The 16,815-nt window shown below is 35.5% G+C and overlaps 1 protein-coding gene across 4 annotated transcripts in view; it reads left to right on the forward strand.

Annotated features, from left to right (window-relative positions):
- The window catches only part of ZFAND6 (zinc finger AN1-type containing 6), a 75,326-nt gene that overhangs the window by 10,458 nt on the left and 48,053 nt on the right, over positions 1-16,815 (forward strand). The window lies entirely within an intron of this gene.

The raw sequence follows: 16,815 nt of genomic DNA on the forward strand, positions 1-16,815 counted from the left end.
ACCTCCCCTTTTTTAAAACTTCAGTATACTTTAAATCTAGCAATATTGTTGGCATTTTTAATATGCTTATAATTTTAGTTTTGTTTTTTAAAAGATCATGGATTCATTTTATATAGAACAAGGTAAAACTTTCTCCTTCGTTCAAACTTCATTTCTTTCAAAGGTGGACGTAAAGTAATTGACACCCTTTTGAAACAGGAAATGGATGGATTTCTATTTTTCAGAGGTATAGGTAGACTACCAAAACTTAAAAAAAAGTATTTATGAATCTATTGACATTTCTTACTTATGAAATAATTGTAGTATGTTTCAGTACCAGAAGTTTCCTTTAGAGGCTCTTGTCTTTATATTGTTGCTCTTTGATCGCATAGAAATTAAGGTATAGAATAATTTGAATAATCAGTATACTTGTATTTGCTATGCTGCTTCTTCCAGATCATGCAAAAGTTTTTAAATTAATGCTTTTCTGCTCTATTGCATAAGCAATACTATAGTAATAATAAAATCAAGAAAAGTCACCCAGATATCCACAAGAAGATCATCGTGAGGTGGTCTTATTTTTTTCCTCCTCTTCTATTCTGCACCTTACCATATTCTTATATTTTCCCCCTCATTGTAAATAAAGGCAGTTTTATGTTTTTTCATTAAATTATATCATCTATTATTAAAATTGTTTTCATTTCATTTGCTATATAATTCTCTTAGGTTAATGGGACCTTAATTTACCTAGTCTTTTACCTGTTTTACGTTTAGATTGTTCCTAATTTTTCACCATTTTAAACGGTATTGTGTTGAACAAACCTCTTTGTGTAAATTTTAGAATACTTTCCTCTTTATTTCTTTTGGAAAAATCCCTTGGAGTGGGCTTACCTAGATCAAAGGATATAAACACTTCAGTAGCCAAATTGCCTTTCGAAAAGGTTATTCCAATTTATATTGCCACCAGAAGAATGTGCTTCAAAATTTCTCTAATGGGTAGCCCCTTAAGTGTTCTCATTAAAGTGTGCCTCTGAAGCTCTCTGACTTGTTGATTAGTTTTTGCCTAAACTAATAGCCTATTTTAAATTCCATTTTCTAAGATGTAGATGGATCTAAATCCATTTTCTGGACATTAAGATCAGCTGAAGGAAATTGGGAGAATTTTTACCCACTTAAGTGAGCAGTTATATTTTTGTTGGTTATATTGTATGTATTGCTTCATTTAAGTAGAGGGCTTAATGTTTTACATTGGCATTGTTGTTCACGCCAGCTTTTCTCAGTACATGTTTCTTTGGTAAGCACATACCAGAAGAAGTATTTTCTTTTAAGAAAGTACATCAGGAACATTTTTTGAGAGGTGGCGGTAGTATTTGACTTAACTCTGAACAGGTATGAATAGCACATTTCTGATTTTTAAGTACAATATAGAAACAATTAGTATGTATAGATCTAGGTTTTAAAATGATATATTACACCTTTCCAGTATTTCGCAGGCCTTCAATTGAAGGCAAGATGACTACACACACGTAGTGTGTTACTTGTCCTATGTTGTTTCCGTTTGTCTTTAAGAGCATTCTCCGTTTGGCAATAACTTCTGCATTATGTATATACTCTTGCCAGCTAGTCTGTTAAATAGAATAGGCTATAACTGTTCAGGATAGGAACTTGTTAACTAATGCACCAGAATAAACTTAAAAAGTTGTTTTAAAGCAAAATTCTGTAAGACGTTTAAAAATTCTAATTTTAATTTATAAATGGGAGCTAGTGTTAAGTCATGGGTTAAGCTCTAACTCACTGATGGAACCAGTAGTTGAGCATGTATGTATAATCTTGAATTAAATAGTCTAGCTCATTTTGAAGTTTAAGTAATTTATTTTCTGTAAATTTTTGCTGATAAATTTAGTATCTCTAACTTTCAGAGCTAACGTTGGTATGTTGGTCACTGTGTTTGTTTCAGGGGGAAGTTTTTTTTTTTTTTTCTTTTTCTTTTAATGCCTATTTTGTTTTTCATGGCTTAAGAGTTTGATTTTTCCAGATACTTTGGTTTTCTTAACATTTGGAATGGAAGAGAAAAAACTTAAAACTAATCACTTTTAATTAATGAAATAATTGTTGCAAAATACATTTTCTCTGCATTTAAATTTGCTAGATGTGTCAGAATTTTATACAGATAATCTAAATACTTTATTCATGAGTAGAACAATTGTTTGAGTTTCACCTGAATATTTAAAATTTATGTTGGTGCTTAAATATTTATATCATATTTCCTTTGTTCTGAATTTGAGAAGATGTATTTAATTTTCTTCTTAACAGATTCATCTTATTGCTGCCAGGTAGAGATGAAGGTACTTGTAAATATAACAATTTTAGTGAAAGTCATTCAAATTTGACTGTAGATTACATTTTGATGGGTACCCAACATAAAGGTTTACCTACTCCTCTAGTACTCTGGTAACATTAGAACCTTGAGAACAGATAATCTTTAATTGTTTCTCTACTGTACTGGTCTCTGGTTGCAGAACTAGGGAGTATCCTTTTTAGTACACTGGTTTCATTCGTAGTGTAGAAGCCAGTTTTCTAGAGGGAGAAGAATCTCTAAATGACCTAATATTGAGGCAAGATAACAATAGTGATAGCTCTATTTTATTCTTTTAGAATGGAGAAAAAAAGTGATCTAGAGGGGGGATATTAAATGCATTCAAAGTCTCTATTGTTTGTCTCCATTCAAGGGGAATACAGTGATTTTTTCATTTTCTTAATGACATAAGGAAGAAGGTTAAGGGGCAGCAAGTTGGTAAAACTTGAAAGAGCCTAGAAACCGTGGCTTAGTAATTACAAGGTCTCTTTGTTCTGTGTAATAGGGGGACTTCACAGTTCTGCAGTGTTTTTCCTGTATGGCTTCTTTATAAAAGTAGGTAAATGTTTTAGGAGGGTTTTTTGTTTTTGTTTTTAAATAACTTAGGAATGCTTATTTATTAACTGATGTGTATATTAACCTGTTTGGCTGAATCTGATTTTCTGCATTTGTATGTCATTAGGAAAAAAAAAGAACTCAAAACATTATTTTGGCTAGTAATGTTATGGTAGAAGGGAACAGATCCATCTATCTCTCTATACCTTTTTTTTCCCTCCCCAAATAAGCATCTTGGGTACTTCCCCTACTCCCATGTTTGTTTGTTTGTTTGTTTTGTTTTTTGGTCAGTACTTGATTTCTTAGCAAAATTTAGCACTACTGACTACTCTTTACTTCTTGAAACTCCTCCCATAAGTTTAATGATATGCCTGAGCTTCCTTCTGTTTGTGATCTCTGTCCTTGCAAATGTTTCCTCTTTACAACCATTAAGTATTGGAATTTTGTAGGATTCTGACCTTAACATTCTTCTCTCTATATTCTTTTTGGGTAATCTCCAGTCCCATATCTTCAGTTAATATCCTGTATATATTAACAATTCTGAGATTGGTATCATAAATAGTTTTTTGTTTGCACTTGAGACCCCTGTTCACCCAGCTCATGAATGTTTCTTCCATACCTGTGTTAAACTCAACAAAGCTGAACTTATCTGCTTATTTTGTCCTCCCCAGCAGTGTCCCTCAAGCCCTTTTTTCCCTCCTCTCACAATAGGTGGGTATTACTATCCATGCTAGAACCCAGGTGTCATTCTGATTCTTCCTTTTCTTCATCCCCAGTTAGCCACAACTTCCTATTGATTTTAAACCCATAGTAACTCTAGGATCCATCCTTCTTTTTCTTCACCATCTTAGCAAATGTCATGCTATGGTTTCTCAGATTACTAAAACAGCATCCTGACTGATCTTCACTTGCAGTTTTGGCTCTCTATAATACATTCTTCACTATGCATTTACATCTGTCTATCTGCTTAAAATTCTTTAGTGATTTCTTATTGCCCTTTGAACTTTCTTAACTACCAGCTAATTCTGTGCTAAGCATTCTCTCAGGTAGTCACCAGACAATCTTAAGAGGAGAAGTATTGTTACCTTCATTTAACAAGTGAGATGATTTAATGAGAACCTACTGTGTAGCACAGGGAACTCTACTCAGTGCTCTGTGGTGATCTAAATGTGAAGGAAATCCAAAAAAGAGGGGGTATATGTATATGTATAGTTGATTCACTCTGCTGTTATATAGAAACTAACACAACATTGTAAAGCAACTATACTCCAAAAAAAATTAATTAAAAACACAAGTGAGATGATTTAGAAATGCTTGCTGATTTGTCCAGGGTTGCGTTAGCTGGTGAGTGGCTAGCATACTTTGAACTGAAGTTTACCACAATAAAGTCCTTCCTCTTAACCACCCAGCCATGTGCCTTACTAAGCTAACCCCTACTTACTTCTCCATCTTCTTTTTTCCCCACACCATTCCGAACTATTTGCAGTCCCTCCTTCTAAGACATACTCAAAACTTGTTGCCTGAAGGACTTCCCTGGCCATCCAGTGGTTAGGGCTCTGCACTTCCACTGCAGGGGACACAGGTTCGATCCCTGATTGAGGAACTAAGATCCCGCACGCTGCTCGGTGCGACCTAAAAAATAACAACTTGTTGCCTGAGCCTAAAGGTGCTTTAAGGAAAACAAACATTTTCAAAGAAGAATTTCTGACAATTTTTTGGAACACTCCAAAAAGATACGACATTTTACCATCCCTAGAATGTAAGAAAGTAAAAGAATGAGACATAGGAAAAATAAAAGTAGTTTTCCATATGGGGTTAGTTTTGAATTTCAAAGCTGTTGAGTTCCTCACATTTAATAAAAGCTTGAGACCTAGTTGTGCAAGAGGAAGATTAGGGAAAGTGTGAAAGCACTTTATCTGAGCTATTTGAAATGCTAATGACCTCCTTAAATAGCTGTTAGCCAGGATGTTGTGTTCATTTTTTCATCCAGGTGTGTAAAGAATCTACCTGTGAACACAAATCATGAGGTACTGAGTAACTTATAGGTAGGGAAGTAGTCTCCATATATTTGTTTATATATCAAGTATATCATCAAAAAAGTTAAATACTGCAGCTAATCTTGCCTAGAAAGAAAATTGAGATAAACTGAGAAATAGTTGACTTGGAATCATTTTCATTTCAAGTATTTTCTTTCTTTCCTCTCTCTCTCTCCACCATCTCCCTCCAACATATTTTAAGGCAAAAGGACCTCCCCTGGACCAAAAAACCCCAAGAACCTTTTAAATCTATAGCTTTTAAAGAAACTTGGTGTTAAAAGAAAAAGAGCAAGTAGATAGAGCTTTTGTAAATATAGGTAAATATTAGTCTCTTTGAAGGGTTTCATTTCTTAACTATAGTTGGGAATTAATGTAATTATAAATTTTTAATAAAAATCCATGGTTGCCCATTATAAAAGCAGAAGTTTTTGGTTTTACCATTAAAGTATTTTAGAAGTGGAAAATGCCATACTACTCTCAAGTTTTAATTTGGTATATTTTACTATCCAGAGTAATCTTTTGCTTTTTTTTAAATAATAAAATTGTCAACTAACAGCTCATTTAATAGATGTTAAATGTTCTAATACATTCATATAATAATAATAAAAAAACAAGAAATTTGAAAATAATATATTATTTAGCTTTGATAAATAAGAATACACAGTCATTTTTCTCTTAAATGTTTAGATAATTACTTAAAATATATAATGTACGCCTTCTGAATGAGAACCAAATCCTGATAGCTATAGAACTTATAAAATACATTCACTTTTAGTAGGAAAAATAAGTCTTGGCAGATTAAAGTGGAAACCTACACTGAAAAGGTCTCGTTAATTGCCTAAAATAATTGTTTCAGTAAGCCAGTTCTTAGTGAGCTGTATGCATAGAGGCTAGTCAGGTTGTCAAACCCAGTTGACTAGTCAGGTGAGTTTACAAAGTGGTAAAAGACTGGTTCTTTTCTGAAGGATTCGTATCTTATAAGTCAGTATTGTATATTACTGAGTGCCAAATTGTGGTTTGTTAAAAATGATTGCTGTAGGAGACAGAGTCAAGATGGCATACTAGGAGGATGCAGAATTTGTGTCTCTTCACAACTAGGGCACCTACAAGGCACCGGTGGGGGGACCATGGGCACCTAAGGGGACGGGAGGATCCCCCAGTGACTGGCTTGCGGGATCTTGGTTCCCAGGCCGGAGGTTGGGCCCGAGCTCCTGTGGTGGGAGCTCCAAGTCCAAACGGCTGTACTAACAGAGAACCTCAGACCCCAGGGAATATCAATTGCAGTGAGGCCTCCCAGAGGTCCTCATCTCAGCACCAAGACCCAGCTCTATCCAACTGTCTGCAAACTCCAGTGCTGGACATCTCAGGCCAAACAACCAGTGAGACAGGAATACAGCACTACCCATTTAAAAAAAAAAAACAAAAGAAATGACCAAAAAAATTGTTACACACAATGGAACAAGGTAAAAACCTACAAGACCAAATAAATGAATAAATAGGCAACCTACCTGAAAAAGAATTCAGAGTAATGATAGTAAAGATGATCCAAAATCTCAGAAACAGAATGGAGAAAATACAAGAAACATTTAACAAGGATCTAGGAGAACTAAAGAGCAAACAAACAGTGATGAACAACACAATTACTGAAATTAAAAATACTCTAGAAGGAATCAATAACAGAATAACTGAGGCAAAAGACCAGATAAGTGAGCTGGAAGATAAAATGGTGGAAATAACTGCCAGGGAGCGGAATAAAGAAAAATGAATGAAAAGAATTGAGGGCAGTCTCAGAGACCCCTGGGACTACATTAAATGCACCAACATTCAAATTATAGGGGTCCCAGAAGAAGAAGATAAAAAGAGAGGGTCTGAGAAAATATTTGAAAAGATTATAGTCGAAAACTTCCCTAATACAGGAAAGGAAATAGTCAAGTCCAGGAAGCACAGAGAGTACCATACAGGATAAACCCAAAGAGAAACACGCCGAGACACATATTAAATTATCAAAAATTAAATACAAAGAAAAAATACTGAAAGCAGCAAGGGAAAAGGAACAAATAACATACAAGGGAATCACCATAAGGTTAACAGCTGATTTTTCAGCAGAAACTCTGCAAGCCAGAAGGGAATGGCAGGACATATTTAAAGTGATGAAAGGGGAAAACGTACAACCAAGATTACTTTACCCAGCAAGGATCTCATTCCAATTCGACGGAGAAATCAAAAGCTTTACAGACAAGCAAAAGCTAAGAGAATTCAGCACCACCAAACCAGCTTTACAACAAATCCTAAAGGAACTTCTCTAAGTGGGAAACACAAGAGAAGAAAAAGACCAACAAAAACAAACCCAAATCAGTTAAGAAAATGGTAATAGGAGCATACATATCGATAATCACCTTGAGTGTAAATGTAAACGTATTAAATGCTCCAACCAAAAGACGCAGACTGGCTGAATGGATACAAAAACAAGACCCTTATATATGCTGTCTACAAGAAACCCACTTCAGACCTGGGGACACATACAGACTGAAAGTGAGGGGATAGAAAAAGATATTCCATGCAAATGGAAATCACAAGAAAGCTGGAGTAGCAATACTCACATCAGCTAAAATAGACTTTAAAATAAAGACTATTACAACATATAAGGTAGGACAATACATAGTGATTAAGGGATCAATCCAAGAAGAAAACACAACAATTATAAATATTTATGCACCCAACACAGGAGCACCTCGATACATAAGGCGAATGCTAACAGCCATAAAAGGAGAAATTGACAGTAACACAATAATAGTAGGGGACTTTAACACCCCACTTAACACCAATAAACAGATCATCCAGACAGAATATAAATAAGGAAACAAGCTTTAAATGACACAATAGACCAGATGGACTAAATTGATGTTTTTAGGACATTCCACCCGAAAGCAGAAGAATACACTTTCTTCTCAAGTGTTCATGGAACATTCTGCAGGACAGAGACCCATATCTTGGGTCACAAATCAAGCCTTGGTAAATTTAAGAAAACTGAAATCGTATCAAGTATCTTTTCCGACCAAAATGCTGGAGACTAGATAATCAGTTACAAGAAAAAAACTATAAAAAATACAAACACATGGAGGTTAAACAATATGCTACTAAATAACCAAGAGCTCACTGAAGGAATGAATCAAAGAGGAAATCAAAAAATACCTAGAAACAAATACAGTGAAAACACGATGACCCAAAACCTATGGGATGCAGCAAAAGCAGTTCTAAGAGGGAAGTTCATAGCAATACAATCCTACCTCAAGAAACAAGAAACATCTGAAACAACCTAACCTTACACCTAAAGCAATTAGAGAAAGAAGAACAAAAAAATAACCCCGAACTTAGCAGAAGGAAAGAAATGATAAAGATCAGATCAGAAATAAATGAAAAAGAAATGACGGAAACAGTAGCAAAGAATGATAAAACTAAAAGCTGATTCTTTGAGAAGATAAACAAAATTGGTAAATCATTAGCCAGACTCATCAAGAAAAAAAGAAGACTCAAATCAACAGAATTAGAAATGAAAAAGAAGTAACAACTGACACTGCAGAAATATAAAGGATCATGAGAGATTACTACCAGCAACTCTATGCCAATAAAATGGACAACCTGGAAGAAATGGACAAATTCTTAGAAAAGCACAACCTTCTGAGACGGAACCAGGAAGAAATAGAAACTATAAACAAACCAATCACAAGCACTGAAATTGAAACTGTGATTAAAAATCTTCCAACAAACAAAAGCCCAGGACCAGATGGCTTCACAGGCGAATTCTGTCAAACATTTAGAGAAGAGCTAACACCTATCCTTCTCAAACTCTTCCAAAATATAGCAGAGGGAGGAACACTCCCAAACTCATTCTACGAGGCCACCATCACCCTGATACCAAAACCAGACAAACATGTCACAAAGAAAGAAAACTACAGGCCAATATCACTGATGAACATAGATGCAAAATTCCTCAACAAAATACTAGCAAACAGAATCCAAGAGCACATTAAAAGGATCATACACTATGATCAAGTGGGGTTTATTCCAGGAATGCAAGGATTCTTCAATATATGCAAATCAATCAACATGATACACCATATTAATTGAAGGAGAAAAACCATATGATCATCTCAACAGATGCAGAGAAAGCTTTCGACAAAATTCAACACCCATTTATGATAAAAACCTTCTAGAAAGTAGGCATAGAGGGAACTTTCCTCAACATATTAAAGGCCATATAGGACAAACCCACAGCCAACATTGTTCTCAATGGTGAACAACTGACTAAGATCAGGAACAAGACAAGGTTGTCCACTGTCACCACTATTATTCAAAATAGTTTTGGAAGTTTTAGCCACAGCAATCAGAGAAGAAAAAGAAATAAAAGGAATCTGAATCGGAAAGAAGAAGTAAAACTGTCACTGTTTGCAGATGACATGATACTACATATAGAGAATCTTAAAGATGCTACCAGAAAACTACTAGAGCTAATCAATGAATTTGGTAGAGTAGCAGGATACAAAATTAATGCACAGAAATCTCTTGCATTCCTATACACTAATGATCAAAAATCTGAAAGAGAAATTAAGGAAACACTCCCATTTACCATTGCAACAAAAAGAATAAAATATCTAGGAATAAACCTACTTAAAGAGAAAAAAGATCTGTATGCAGAAAACCGTAAGACGCTGATGAAAAAAATTAAAGATGATACAAACAGATGGAGAGATATACTATGTTCTTAGATTGGAAGAATCAACATTGTGAAGATGACTATACTACCCAGATTCAGTGCAATCCCTATCAAACTACCAATGGCATTTTTCACAGAACTAGAACAAAAAATTGCACAACTTGTATGGAAGCACAAAAGACCCCGAATAGCTGACACAATCTTGAGAAAGAAAAACTGAGCTGGAGGAATCAGGCTCCCTGACTTCAGACTATACTACAAAGCTACAGTAATCAAGACAGTATGGTACTGGTACAAAAACAGAAATATAGATCAATGGAACAGGATAGAAAGCCCAGAGATAAACCCACGCACATAGGGTCACCTTATCTTTGATAAAGGCGGCAAGAATATATAGTGGAGAAAAGACAGCCTCTTCAATAAGTGGTGCTGGGAAAACTGGACAGCTACCTGTAAAAGAATGAAATTAGAACACTTCCTAACACCATACACAAAAATAAACTCAAAATGGATTAAAGACCTAAATGTAAGGCCAGGCACTATAAAACTCTTAGAGGAAAACATAGGCAGAGCACGCTGACATAAATCACAGCAAGATCCGTTTTGACCCACCTCCTAGAGAAAGGGAAATAAAAACAAAAATAAACAAATGGGATCTAATGAAACTTAAAAGGTTTTGCACAGTCAAGGAAACCATAAAAAAGACGAAAAGACAACCCTCAGAATGGGAGAAAATATTTGCATACGAAGCAACTGACAAAAGATTGTCTCCAAAATATACAAGCAGCTCATGCAGCTCAATATCAAAAAGACAAACAACCCAATCCAAAAATGGGCAGAAGACCTAAACAGACATTTCTCCAAAGAAGATACACAGATTGTCAACAAACACATGAAAGGATTCTCAACATCACTAATCATTAGAGAAATGCCAATTAAAACTGCAATGAGGTATCACCTCACACCAGTCAGAATGCCCATCATCAAAAACTCTACAAACAATAAATGCTGGAGAGGGTGTGGAGAAAAGGGAACCCTCTTGCACTGTTGTAAATTGATACAGCCACTATGGAGAACAGTATGGAGGTTCCTTAGAAAACTAAAAATAGAACTACCATATGACCCAGCAATTCCACTACTGGGCATATATCCTGAGAAAACCATACTTCAGAAGGAGTCATGTACCACAGTGTTCACTACAACACTATTTACAATAGCCAGGACAAGGAAGCAACCTAAGTGTCCATCAACAGATGAATGGATAAAGAAGATGTGGCACATATATACAATGGAATATTACTCAGCCATAAAAAGAAACGAAGTTGAGTTATTTGTAGTGAGGTGGATGGACCTAGAGTCTGTCATACAGAGTGAAGTAAGTCAGAAAGAGAAAAACGAATACCATATGTGGACACAAATATATGGAATCTAAAAAAAGAAAAATGGCTCTGATGAACCTATGGGCAGGACAGGAATAAAGACACACGTAGAGAATGGACTTGAGGACACGGGGAGTGGGAAGGGTAAGCTGGGACGAAGTGAGAGAGTAGCACTGACCTATATACACTACCAAATGTAAAATAGATAGCTAGTGGGAAGCAGCTGCATGGCACAGCAAGATCAGCTCGGTGCTTTGCGACCACCTAGAGGGGTGGGATAGGGAGGGTGGGAGGGAGACGCAAGAGGGAGGGATATGGAGATATACATATGTATATAGCTGATTTACTTTGTTATACAGCAGAAACTAATACAACACCATAAAGCAATTATACTCCAATAACTGTGTTTAAGAAAAAAATGTTGAAGGTTATATATGTTTGAGTCTGCCCAGGTGATGCAGTGCTGCTACCAACTTTTTAAAAATTTTATTTAATTTTTTTTTGGATATAGAGCAAAAGCTTTAATTCTGTTCACCTGAAAAGGGACAACCCCAAAATGGTAAAGCAGAAAGAGTAATAGAGGGACATGCTCCCATCCACATTTTCCTGGTTCAGTAGGTTCTGTGTAATTTTCCAGTTGCCCAGGAAGCTCCAACTTCATGGGATTCTTCAGGTGATGAAGAGGCATGGAAAATACACTCTGGATGTGAGAATGACGCGACTGTGAGCAGTGGTGAACTATTGAAAGCTTCTATGCAGAGAAGTGGTGACAACAATGTTAAAGAGGATTAATTTAATAATTACAATACATATACTGAACACTGTATCAGAGTTTAACTTTTTTTCTAATTTTTAAGAGCAGTTTTAGGTTCACAGCAAAATTAAGAGGAAGGTACAGAGATTTCCTGTGTATGACCTGTGTCCCCACACATGCATAGCCTACCCCATTATCAGCATTCCTCACTGGAATGGTACATTTGTTAAAATTGATGAACCTGCATTGACACATCATTATCACCCAAAGCCCATAGTTTACTTTAGAGTTCACTCGTGGTGTTATATATTCTGTAGACTTGGGCAAACATACAAGGAGATTTATGCATCATTGTAGTATCATAAGAGTATTTTCACTGCCCTAAAAATCCTTTATATTCCTCTTGTTTAACCCTTCCCTCTCCTCCTCTGCCCCTGACAACACTGGTCTTTTTACTGTCTCCAAAGTTTTACCTTTTTTAGGATGTCATGTAGTTGGAAGCACACCATATGTAGCATTTTCAGTTTGGCTTTTTCTCTTAGTAATACGCATTTAAGCTTCCTTCATGTCTTTTCATGGCTTGCTATCTTATTTCTTTTTGGGACTGAATAATATTCCATTGTGTGGTTGTACCACAATGTATTAATCCATTTCCCTACTGAAAGACATCTCAGTTGCTTCAGATACTTAACTCTTCACAGAATATTCCTTTGTCACCTGCCCTAACTGAAGCTTTCCCAAAGACCGCCACTTTCCTTTGGTCTTCTCGAGCGGTGGCTGTTGATTCTTGTTAAAAGGGGAGTGAGGTCTGTGTTTTCTAACTCCCTTTGTCAAACCATTGCTCTTCCAAGCAGAAATCCTGTGATCCTTCTAATATGACTGCTTCTCCTGTCCATTATCTTATCTATATCATCTTCATGTTTATTGAGGATTTTGGCACCTGGTTGAAGTTCTTTTTTCTCCTGTTTAGCCATCCAAGTGATTTTCCACTTCTATGAATTCAGGGATTTTGGTTTTTTTAATGTATTCTTTTATCCTCAGTGCCTAGAACAGTGGGTGGCACATAAATGTGCTCACTTAATATTTATTGAATAAATAAACTTTTAATAAATAAATTTTTAAAAACTTCCTGACTTCTGTCTCCACAGAGCTTTAGCAATCTATTCCAAAGACCAAGCCTGAGACCTTATCGCTGCTTGAAACAATTCCACCCCAGAAATTTTTTCTGAGTATAGAAGTATAATACATGATAATTACTAAAAATTTAGTAAATAAATAGACAAAAAAAATCACTCATAATCTAGCTGTCTAGAGATGAAAATGGATATTTTGCCTATATCTTTCTAGCCTTTTTTTTCTCTACACGTTTTAAATTTTTTGAAATGAGGAGTCATAACGCAAATACTGTTTAAAAAACCCAGATGTTTTATGTGTGTGTAATTTTAGGGTTTATTGTGAAATCTTTCCATGTAATTATTCTTTATTCACTCAAAGCATATTAATGCCTGCTCTGTGCTAGGCAGTGTGCCAGTTGCTAAAGATACAACATTAAAGGAAACAGCCCCTGCGCTAAAGATGCTTACATAAATCTCCTAAGTGATGACATCATTGTCAATGGCTCCGTAGTGTTCTGTTGTATGAAGTACCATAGTTTGTTTAACCAACCCTCTGTCCTTTTTGCTTAGGGAGTAATTTTTTTTTACTCTGAGAAACAGTGCTGCCGTGAGTATGTCCTTAGGATAAATTCATAGAAGTGGAATCTTGGGTCAAAGTGTACATGCATTTTTAAGTTGTTCTGGGGAAAAGTTGTACTACTTTATATTCTCACCAAGAAAATATGTATTGGGTTGGCCAAAGAGTGCTTTCGGTTTTTAAGTAAAAATAAAAGACACATTTTTCATTTTCACCAAGAGCCTCATTGAACAACATATTCACCCTTTTGTTCCACTGCCTTCTGCCATTTTTCAGGCAACTTCATAATTCCATCTTCCCAAAACTTTTTATCTTTTTGAGCAAACAACTGTTCCAGGTGCCCTTTATAGTCTTCCAGGAAATTGAAATTTTTCCATTAAGAGAATTTTGTAAAGACCTAAATAAATGAAAATCTGAAGGTGTAATGTCTGGTGAATATGGCAGATGAATCAGAACTTACCAGCCAAGCTGTAACAGTTTTTGCCTGGTCATCAAAGAAACATGCAATCTTGGGTTATCTTGATGGAAGATTATGTGTTTTTTGTTGACTAATTCTGGACACTTTTCGTCGAGTGCCGCTTTCAGTTGGTCTAATTGGGAGCAGTACTTGTTGGAATTAATCGTTTGGTTTTCCAGAAGGAGCTCATAACAGAGGACTCCTTTCCAATCCCACCATATACACAACATCACCTTCTTTGGATGAAGACCGGCCTTTGGTGTGGTTGGTGGTGGTTCATTTCACTTGTCCCACGATCTCTTCCGTTCCACATTATTGTACAGTATCCACTTTTCTTCGCCCGTCACAATTTAAAAACAGATCATTTTCATTACATTTAAGTAGAGAATTGCATGCAGAAGTATGGTCAAGAAGGTTTTTTTTGCTTCACTTATGTGGAACTCAAACATCAAAGCAATCAACATAACCAAGCTGGTGCAAATGATTTTCAACGCTTGATTTGGATATTTTGAGTATGTTGACTATGGTCCTGCGTGGTATAACGTTGATTGTCCTGAATTAATGTCTCGATTTAATCGCTATCAACTTCAACTGGTCTACCCGACCGTGGAGCATTGTCCAGCGAGAAATCTCCAGCACAAAACTTCACAAACCACTTTTGACACATTAGATCAGTTAAAGCACCTTCTCCATACACTGCACAAATCTATTTTTGCAATTCAGTTGCGTTTTTACCGTTCTTGAAATAATAAAGCATATGCTGAAAATGTTGCTTTTTTTTCTTCCATCTTTAATGTTAAAATGGCTACACAAAAATTCACCAATTTTGGTAAGTTTTTTTAATGCATGCTGATATGACAGCTGTCACATGCAATCTAACAAAATTGTTTCGAATGAAGTTAAAGACAACTAAGTGCTACTAGAGCCATCTTACAGAAAAAAACGAATGAACGTTTTGACCAACCCAATAAAAGCTAGTTTAACTGCGTAATAAACCAGTAGGTATGTTCATTTTTGAGTGATTGCCAATTTGGTGAGTAAAATTTTTTTCTTTAGTGAGGTGTAATTTCCATACCATAAAATTCACCCATTTAATAAGTGTTCAGTAATTTTTAATAAATTTACAGAGTTGTGTAATTACTACCACACTGCAGTTTTAGAACATTTCCATCACTCCAAAAAGATCCCTTGAGTCTGTTTATAAACAGGACTCATTTCCATCACCAGTCCTGGGTATCCAGCCAATATAGTCTGCTTCTCTATCTCTGTAGATTTGCTCTTTCTCAGCATTTCATATAAACGGGAATCATAAAATACATGGTCTTTTGAGTTTGGCTTCTTTAACCTAGGATGTTTTTGAGGTATATCCATCTATCATTAGCTTCGTCCTTTTCTTTTTTTTTCCTTCCATATTTATAATTAGCTTGGTCCTTTTTTTTCTTTTCTTTTTTCTTTTTTTCCCCCTTTTCTTTCTTTTTTTCTTTAAGTGGAATTAAACAGCATTTATCCTTTTGTGTCTGGCTCATTTCACTTAGCATAATGTCTTCAGGGTTCATTTTGTAGCATATATGAGAATTTCACTCCTTTTCAAGGCTAAATAATATTCCATTGTATGTATATATGTCACATTTTGTTTATCCATTCATCCATCCATGGCCATGGTGTTGTTTCTACCTTTTGGCTATTGTGAGTAATGGTGGTATAAACATTAGTATATAAATATCTGTTCTAGTTCTTGCTTTCAAATCTTTTGGGTATATGCCCAGAAGTGGAATTGCTGGATCATAGCAGTCCTATATTTAGCTTTTTGAGGAACTGCCAAGCTGTTTTCCATAGAGGCTGCACCATTTTACATTCCCACCACCAACGCACGAAGGTTCCAATTACTTCACATCCTTGCCAAAACGTACTGACTTTTTGAGAATAGCCATCTTAATGATATAAAGTGGTATCTCATTCTGGTTTTGATTTGCATTTCTTAATGATTAGTGATATTGAGCCACTTTTCATGTGCTTATGGGCCATGCTTGGGTGTACCTTCTTTGGGGATATGTCTATTCAAGTCCTTTGCCCATTTTTGGATTAGTTTGTTTGGATTAGGTAGTTCGTTGAGTTGTAGGAGTTCTTTACATATTCTAGGTATTAATTGCCTATCAGATAAATCATTTGCAAATATTTTCTCCCATTCTGTGGGTTGTCTTTTTACTCTGTTGATAGTGCCCTTTGATGGACAAAATTTTACAGTTTTGATAATGTCCAAATTATGTTTTTCCTTTTTTTGCTTGTGCTTTAGGTATCATATCCAGGAAATCATTGCCAAATTCAGTGTTTATATCTTTTGCCATATGTTTTCTCCTAGGAGTTTTGTAGTTTTAGCTCTTATGTTTAGGTCTTTGATCCATTTTCTGTTAATTTTTGCATGTGGTATAAGGTAAAGGGTTCAGCTTCATTCTTTTGCGTGGATATCCTATTTTCCTGGCACTGTTTGTTGAAAAGACTGTCCTTTCTCCATTGAATTGTCTTGGCTTAATCACTTTTTATTGCCAAATAGTATTCATTGTGTAGATATATACCATATTGTATTTATCCATTTACCAGTTGATGGACATTTGGATTGTTTCCAGTTTTTGGCTAGTCTGAATAATGCTGCTATGAACATTTACATATAAGTTTTTGTGTGGCATACATTTTTGTTTCTCTTAGGTAGAAACCTAAAACGAATTATTGGGTCATGTGATAACTGCATGTTTATAGGAAATGGCTAAACTGTTTCCCTGAGTTTCTGTGTCTTTCACATTCCTACTAGTAATGCATGAGTTTTTCACTTTACTCTCACCAACACTTAGTATATATGGTAAGTCTTTTTAAATTTAACCATTCTAGTAGATGTGGA

This window comes from Balaenoptera ricei, chromosome 2, assembly GCF_028023285.1.
Source record: "Balaenoptera ricei isolate mBalRic1 chromosome 2, mBalRic1.hap2, whole genome shotgun sequence".
NCBI classification, from domain to species: domain Eukaryota; kingdom Metazoa; phylum Chordata; class Mammalia; order Artiodactyla; family Balaenopteridae; genus Balaenoptera; species Balaenoptera ricei.